At 46.5% G+C, this 8,284-nt stretch overlaps 1 long non-coding RNA gene across 1 annotated transcript; it reads right to left on the bottom strand.

Moving 5' to 3' along the window:
• Positions 1 to 1,237: 1,237 nt before the first annotated feature.
• On the bottom strand, positions 1,238 to 7,855 carry LOC136020663 (uncharacterized). Its single transcript, XR_010615437.1, has 3 exons — positions 7,612 to 7,855; positions 3,909 to 4,067; positions 1,238 to 1,444 (listed from the first exon to the last, which is right to left on the bottom strand). It is a non-coding gene; the product is annotated as an uncharacterized LOC136020663 (long non-coding RNA).
• Positions 7,856 to 8,284: the final 429 nt, after the last annotated feature.

The following is an 8,284-nucleotide window of genomic DNA, read 5'->3' as shown; positions in this document are numbered from 1 at the left end:
ACAAGATATCATTTTTATCCCAACATCTGAAGTGAAAGGTATGCCTATGCTGGATTGCAACAGTTCAAGTGTTTCTGTCAATCTTCAAAAGCATTTGCAGTCAGATTGAGCTGCCCAAACTACTTCACTCCATTTCAAAACTTGTGAGTAATAAAAATAGTGTTAGATGATGAGCAGAGGAGAAGGTGATGCTGAAATGAATTAGCGTGTAAAGTCTTGGGGACTGAATTGGATCTCATCCTGCAAGAAGCTGATCCTTGTAATACATTGATACAGAATCATAGAATGGTTTGTGTTGGAAAGGACCTTAAGCTCATCCAGTTCCAACTCCCTGCCATGTCGCCCAAGGCTCTGTCCAAACTGGCCTTGAGCCCTGCCAGGGATGGGGCAGCCACAGCTTCTCTGGGCACCCTGTGCCAGCGCCTCAGCACCCTCACAGGGAAGAACTTCCGTATATCTCACCTGAACTTGCCCTATTTAGGTTTTAACCCATTACTCCTTGTGATATTGCTATAGTCCCTAATACAGAGTTACAGATGTGGTCTTGGATCAGGAGAACAAACGCAAGTAGGAAAAAAGTGGTGTCTGAGCAAGTCTGTGTGTACACGATGGAAACACTGGGGTGCAGGTAGGGAAGAGCATGGCTTTCGTACAGGAGAACCTGATCGCCAGGAGGTTTCCCTGATGGGTGACAATGACAGCCTCTGCTCCACGATGGCTGTAGCCGAACAACTACTGACTTTTCCTTCCCTCCCCATGGTGTGGATGGGCCTGGGTGATGCAAGCAGCAGAGAGCACACTGTGTTCACAGCACTCCCATCCCCACACACCCTTTTTCCATGTGGGAAGTCTGAGGGAGGCCAGACAAAGGGATTTTTCAAATTTCATGTAAGTAGCACAGCTCCAAACAGGATCAAACCAGGAGCCAGCCTCTCTATGCACTTACAAACCACCGCTGCAGGGGCACTGCCTGTGCCAGCACAGTTGCACATCCTTTATCTTTGCAAACAGTGTCCTCAGCTCCCCATTCAGCCTCTTACATCTAACACAGGATTTAGTTAATCATATACAGCAAGAACACAGCCCTCTTTGTCAGAGCCCTGCAAGGGTAAAAGACTATTCAAGCAATGGGTGGGCATCACTTGATATTATGACACCAATGAGGGTCAAACACTCCTTGTTTCCCTTCCATTAGTCACACTGAGACTGTGTAACACAGGGGAAAATCTGCATCTGCAGGCATTGAGCAGGGCAGTGCTCACAGAGGGTTTGATGATGCCAGGGATGTCACTCCCAGTACATCTGTCTTGGAAGGTATCTTAATGTATATTTCACCAGTGCTATGAGACTGCTGCCCCTGAAGCTGGTGCCTTGGGTGCATTCTGTTTTTACCTGCGGCCAGCAGTGTTCCTCCAGCATGGAGGAGACGGAGCTGTTTGGATTCCTACCACAAGACATAATGCAAACCGCAGTGTTATTTCATCCCTTCCCTTCCCATGGTATATATAGCCTCCCTGCTTTTGGGATGGGGCTTGAATGCTTCACTAACGTAAACTGGGGTTTGATGTAAACTCCACCAACCTCCTCTCCACCAACTACATTGTGACATCTCAGTTCCTTAGCTCAATCTCTGCTTGAAAACTTGATGGATTTGGTCTGCTGGAGCGGCAGCAACTCAAGCAGCAGTTTCTGTAAGTGTCTCTATTGGGACTGAACCTCAAACCAGCCAAAACTGCTTCACAGATGCACCTCATGGCCACTTGTGTTCAACCACAAAGCTTGTGGGGAAAGCTCAAGTCATCATTGCCCAAAGTAAGCCCAAAGTGGACGTGGTGACCCAAAAGTTGTGCTCCCTACACTCCCATAATGGTGTTTTTAAAATTAGGAATGAATTTATGTGGTCTTGGGCTGGTAAATGGCCACAGGCTGCCCTGTGTGGACCAACATGTGTCATCCCAGGACCTACAACAGCTGGAAGAAATGTGTGGGGGCAGAATTCCCAAGTCCACAACTGGCCTCAAAAATCAGATAATACCATGGGAAAACAGAGGGGTGACCTCTGGGAGAAGCAATCCTGTATCTCAAACAGCTTTATGAGAACAACTGTAAAGCTGTCTCCACTGTCCATAATGCCATTAGTTTCTGTAACTGCAGTAAATGCTCAGCTGGTTAAGACCAAACCAAAGACCAAACTCACTGCCCAGAACTGAGCAATTAAAACAACGTATATTCCACCAGCCAACTGTTTAATTCTCAAGGGCATTGAGCACAGTGTGCAACTAGTAGCAAAGCTTTAGATTCTCAGAACAAGCTATTCTCTCTGCTTCATTTATTGGAAGGAATCAGGGTACGTAAGAGGCTGTGAGTGCAGTTCATTCCCATTGGTACCACCCGTACTGTGGACTGTGATGGAAATGCCACCGGTCTGGTACATGCTCTTTGGTAGGCTCCCAAGGGAAAAAAAGTAGACTTTTAAGAATTGGGCAAGATTCCCATTATGGAGAGAATTCCCTTGGTAGGTTTGTATTACCCTGTTCCCATAGCTGGCATTATGTCATCTCTCTGACCCCCCTGATCCACAGAGGAGAGGTTTTGGTGGTCTGGAAGAGGGCAGTTTCTGGGGGATCTCACACTCCTCAGCACTGGAAGCTCTCCAGGGAGATAATGCAGTCACTGAGTGATGAGCCCACCAGCACTGCTGACACAGCAGTTCTTTTCAAATGTAAACAGCTGCTCATGGGCCAAGCAAGCATTTCACACAGCCCAGCCCAAACGTTTAAGAAACCCTCCTCTCCCTGGGTCTTGTTTAAGAATGTCAATTTAATTTCCCTGAAGTTAATAAAATCTGGTGGTTTTCATCTGCCTTTTGGTTTCTTGACCATCCTTGGGGTATACTTTGAGTTTTGCCCTACAGGCTTCAGGAGTAGAAGAGCTGGTTTTTAAAAATGCAAGCAGAAAAGGAAGCTGGAAGAAAACCATCTGATATGGCAAGACATGATAAAATCACAGGAGCTGGCAGAGCTGGCAGGCTGCCCTCTCCTCCTCCATCTGTGGCCTATGCTCCTTTGTGAATTGCCCTTTGTTTGCTACAGATTCACTCTAGCGGTTTCTCACACCAGAAATTAAGCCCTATTTTATCCAAACCTGGCCCGGAGGCCCTTTGGCTCTTAGCCACAACATACATAGCATTTCTTCTTATTTGCTCTTCCTTTCTCAGTCTCAATCCCTTCAGGGTCCTGTTATTATTATTAAAGCAAATAAAAAAATCCTGGATTTTCCTGATTAAAGTGCTTACTTTCATGCTGATACATTTGGTTTGTGCTGCCTTTGGGGTCATAAGGAAGTACAAATTATTTTGGGTTTAAGGGGAGCTGGGAGAAAGCTGAGGAGAAGAAGGTATATTATCGAGCATTCCTTTGGTACTGTCACACAGCACTGATATTAGCCTGGTGATGATGCAGGACTGGGGAGGGAAATGGTATTCGGATAAAATGAGATGGTCTGTGATGTGCCTGCAATGGGCTGAGGGAACACGCTGTTATCAACAGAGCTATGCCAAAGGACGTGCTGTGTGTGGTGGGACATGGGGCCCTGTCACAGCTGCTGCTGCACTGGACACAGGCAGCATGCTTGGGAACAGGCATCTGAGGTAGGGTGTATCCCAGTGCAGTGACTCTGGCAGGGCTGTTTCCTGAGCCCACCACAACACGCACTGCCATGTCCCTTAGTGTCAGAGCTTTACAGTTACAGGGAAAATCACCCCCAGCAAGCTGGTCCCAGTGCAAGCCTTGCATTGAAGGGAGACAGATGCCTGACACCAGGGACACTCACTCCAGACCATGCCTCTGCCAGATGTAGTTGTCAGCATCTGGCACACACATGCAGCCAGACTGCCAGACTTGTCATACCTAGACATGTCCATGCTGCAAGCTGCATCCCACGGGGCTGCTTCTCTCCTACTACAGGACGTTGGTTTCTTGGCTTTGTCCCAGCAAACCTTTAGGCTGCTGCACATCACCGCCTTCCCGGGGGCAGGCATGGAGTCCTTTGCTGGTTTTGCTGCTGTCCTGAGAGTTAAGAAAACATCAGGTGAGGAATCTCTAAATGGAGACTGTTTGAGCAAAACTAAACCTGTGCCCTCTCAGCTGGGTATAAATGTAAGCGGCTTCACAGTGGGTTGGAAATCTGCATCTGAGAGCAAATGCATTCTGTCCCTCTTCCAAGTGTGGAGGTCTGAGATCAGAGACCTTTCTGGTGCACAGCTCTCAGATGTTGCCTTTTTCCCAATTCCCAAGGTTTGGGGAACACAGTGCCATGGAGTCACAAGCATCCCAGAAGTCCTCACTGTCCCCTGCATGCTCACCCCAGGCAAACATCTGTGCTCCTCAGGGGTGCCAGCACCTTGTGGCTCTGGTTGCTCTCAGAAACCCCAAGACATAGGGTGAAATCTCTGAGGAGGAAAACAACCAGCGTCAAATGGGGGAATATTAGAGGATTGCAGGACAAGAAAGGTTTTCTCAATGACTTGCAGATCTTCCTTCCCATCCTCCTCTTATCTGCTCATTCCTTCTTCATATCTAGTTACCATTTCCACCTTCAAGTTCTCTTTCCTGATCCTAGAGATCTGACTGTGTACAGGCTGCTTCCAACAGATAAACAGCTCCTACCTAACCCTAACCCTAACCTAACCCATTTCCTTCACTCCTGCCTGTGTGATGAGACTGTGTGCAATTTCTGGTTGCTCCCCCCCTAAGGGCTGGCTGATAAGACCTGGACCCTGTAAGCATCTGCTGAAAAGCTTGACAAAAATAGTTACATCAGCAAAGGCCTCAAGAATGGTATCTTCATCCAAATCTGGAGTCAGTTGTCTTTTTACATCAATTTAAAATGAAATAAGATCCATTCCTCCCTTGTTCCCTCTCCAAAAATCAGCTGTAATCACAGAGCACTCAGGCTCATAAAGGCTGGAGATCAAAATGTGCCTCTGCCAGGAGTACTGGGCAATTTATCACAGGAGATTATGCTCGGGGAGGGTCCTCATGTGATTAGGATTTAACAGTCAATTAAATAGCACCAATGTTTCTAACAAAGAACCTGGGATTAAGGAAGGACTCCAAAGTGACTCCTTTTCCTTCCTGACTCTGTTGCCAACCTTAGGAATCTCGCTTTTATTACCCCAGATGTTCAATTAAAGGCAACCAGAACAATTGCTTCTGGAATTTCACTATGATGGGAATCAGAGGGTCAGGTCTGCCCTCAAGGACACAGCTTTTGTGACTCAAGTTTCCAGGGAGGTGATATTACACACCTGTGAAGGTAGCCAAGGTGTTGAGCATTTTCATATGGCAGAAGAAACAATCTTCCCCTCTTATACTCCTGCTATACACCACAGCCTGCTATAGAGACATCATGCATTTGCCTGATTGACACCAAGTCCCACAGGTTCATACATCCCTCTCTGCGGTGTGGGGTGAGTCCAGAGTCTTTTTTATAGGTTCACCCAAAATACCAGTTATTCCCAGCATCCTGTTCTGGACAATTCATCCCAGCAGTGTATGATGTGACGTTTTCCTTAAAGAGTATTTTATGAGGTTACTTCAGCATCTAGTCTTTGTTCTGCAAGACTTTGCTCTGCATCATTCTTCAACAACAAATCCATAGTTTTCCATCCCAAAGCTGTGGGTTATTTTTCCAAACAGTAAGTTTTCTCCCTTGTTTTTATTAAGCCATAGAACCTCAAAACCAATGCTTGAAGCAAAAAGCAAGGTTAAGCTACACAGATTACCATGCTGTGGTTTTGTGTCCTCCTCAAGTCATCTTCACCTGCCAGGATGCAGGGTAGCTCTGCAACTGCAGTGATGACACCAGAAAGGAGGCAGTGACGCAGCAAATGCTATGCTATCCGTGTGTTCATGCTTCAAGCATGTGGTGTCTAATTGCGAGTCCCAGGAGAGACACTAATTCTGTGTCTTAATGAAGACCTTGTGTATTCCAACAGACACTTTGGATTAGAAAATCAGATCCCAGAGTCAACATTTAAACAACCTCCATACTTCTGGCGTGTTGTTTTTGCCAATATATGTAGTTTTACTCACTGGTGAGTTTTCTAGCCACCTGAATGAGAGCCAGATAGTAGTTTGGGGCTGTTTATGGGAACAGTAACATGTTCTGCTCCTTCTCCCTAAGCCCACACAGACAGAACTAGCACCCCCCCAAAGATTTTCCAGGAAGTAGTGACTTTTGGGAACAGAAAGACAGAATGGAAGTCATTGATCAGAACAAGCAGCTGTAGATCCCTCGAGGCAATGCACAATGCAGAATGGGATGCTGCCTGACACGCTGTTTAAACTGGGTGGATTTATGAGCTTCTCTGATAACAACTGTTATCTGGAGCAGGAATCAGTTCCGCCCCCTTTTGCTGGAATTTCTCTTGGCTTGTTCTGTTCCCAGCTCCGAGCACTTCTGGAGAGTGTTTGGTGCAGCTTTAGCAAAGTCATGAAGATAGGGATCTAAGTCTAATGGTATCCTGTGAATTTGCATTAAAGGCTCCATCGATCTCAGAGATCCAAGAAGTCTTTAGGCTGAGCCAGAGCAGTATGAGCAAGCATGGCAGCTACAACCGTGTGCCCTGGAGTAGTGGTGGAGCCTACAACGACCTGCGGATCTTGTGACTCCTGGGTCCCAGCTATTGACCAAGAAATGGGTGACTGAGAACAGGCTCCCCAGGAGCATGGCTTTTTGCATTTTAGAGTCTCCAAATACCAGATGCACTATCTCAAGCTGCAGAGCGTTGTAAATCAGTCACTCTTTCCAGCAATCAACTGTGATAGGACCCTCCCTCTCATTAACCAATCTTTAAAGGAAAACCCCCTCAAAGAATCCTACCCCTATAAATGTCACTGGATTCACAAAGAGAAAAAAGGTACCTGGATTATTTTATTTGGTGCTGTAAAATTTCCCTGCTGAATAGAGGATAAAACCAGTAAGACAGGACACCTGCCTCTCGCTCAACTCTACTAAGTTTCCTCCAGCTCTTCTTTAAAGTATACACTCTTTTTGCCACGTCATACTACATTTTCTGAGCATTCCTCAAATCCATTCAAAGCTTCCTACTTTTTCCATCACATTCACTGTAGAGATGCATAAATTCTAGTGTGGGATGTAGCAGTCAACATGTCTTCCTCAAAAGAAAGACTGCTGTCAGCAGTAGAATCTAGGTCTCCTGAGCCTGGTCCCAGTGCTCTAGTTTTGCTGCCTGCCTGTGAAGCACACTTCATGGCAAGCACACCAGGAGCAGCTCTCTGCTCAGTAAAACCAACCAGCACCTTTTCATTATCTTTTTAAAAGGCACTGAAGTCAATGAAGGTTGAGTAACAGAATAGACATGAGCCACAACACACCTGACGAATTGACACAGGTTGAGATTTTTGTATAACCACACAGAAAGCTGTTATACATGTATGTGTATGAGGCTTTCCTGAACATTTAGAGGGAATTAAGACTTAAAGACTCATGCCAAACATGGTCACACTTGTATAACTCAGCAAGAAGGTGACTACTGAGACACCAATTCCCTCTGTGTTCAAAAGACCCAAAGCTCAGCACCATTACCTTCTGCAGGAGGATGCAGGCTTTCCAAAGGCTGTGTCAAGATGTGCTGGGTTTCCAGAAACAGGAGCTCTGTGCTACAGATCAAGCTCCCTCTCAGTTAATATATTTGCAGACTGAAGGCTGCTTCCTTAATCTGCCTTTTGTAGTTCATGCTTTAATCAGCACCATCTGGGATTAGCTTCCTTTTATTTAGTTAGTTTTGGGTACAGGCAGCCTTAGATCCTCAGATTTTGGTCAGCCTGCCTGGAAACTCTTCCAGGTTTGAGGTTACCAGCTAACGTACTGAACTCTGGGATGGTGGTTCCAGGCACTTGAGAGCAGAGATAAGACAGCAGCAAAAGTGACCCATCAGCAGGCTCTGATCTTCCCTGCAGAACCGACTTCTTAAGGGCATTATTTCCTCAGCACAGCTGGCTTATGGGCTGCACAGCCACAGATCCACTCGTGTGCTCGGCTGAGCAATCCAGCACACATGACCCCGTTTTCCCAGGAATGCAGAGGGAGTTTGCTGCGAGCACAGCTCCATTGGCCAGAGCTGAAATCAGGCGTGTAAATCCCTTTCTTTTAGCCTCAAACCAGTCAAAGGGAGAATTAAATCCCCAACCCTTGTAGAGGGAAGAACTGAATGAACCAGGGACAAGCTGCAAGTGATGATCTCTGCCACCTCCCCGTG

This window comes from Lathamus discolor, chromosome 11 (assembly GCF_037157495.1).
Source record: "Lathamus discolor isolate bLatDis1 chromosome 11, bLatDis1.hap1, whole genome shotgun sequence".
Classification (NCBI taxonomy): domain Eukaryota; kingdom Metazoa; phylum Chordata; class Aves; order Psittaciformes; family Psittacidae; genus Lathamus; species Lathamus discolor.
Note: the sequence above shows the minus strand (reverse complement) of the source record. Positions and strands in the feature narration are given on the sequence as shown.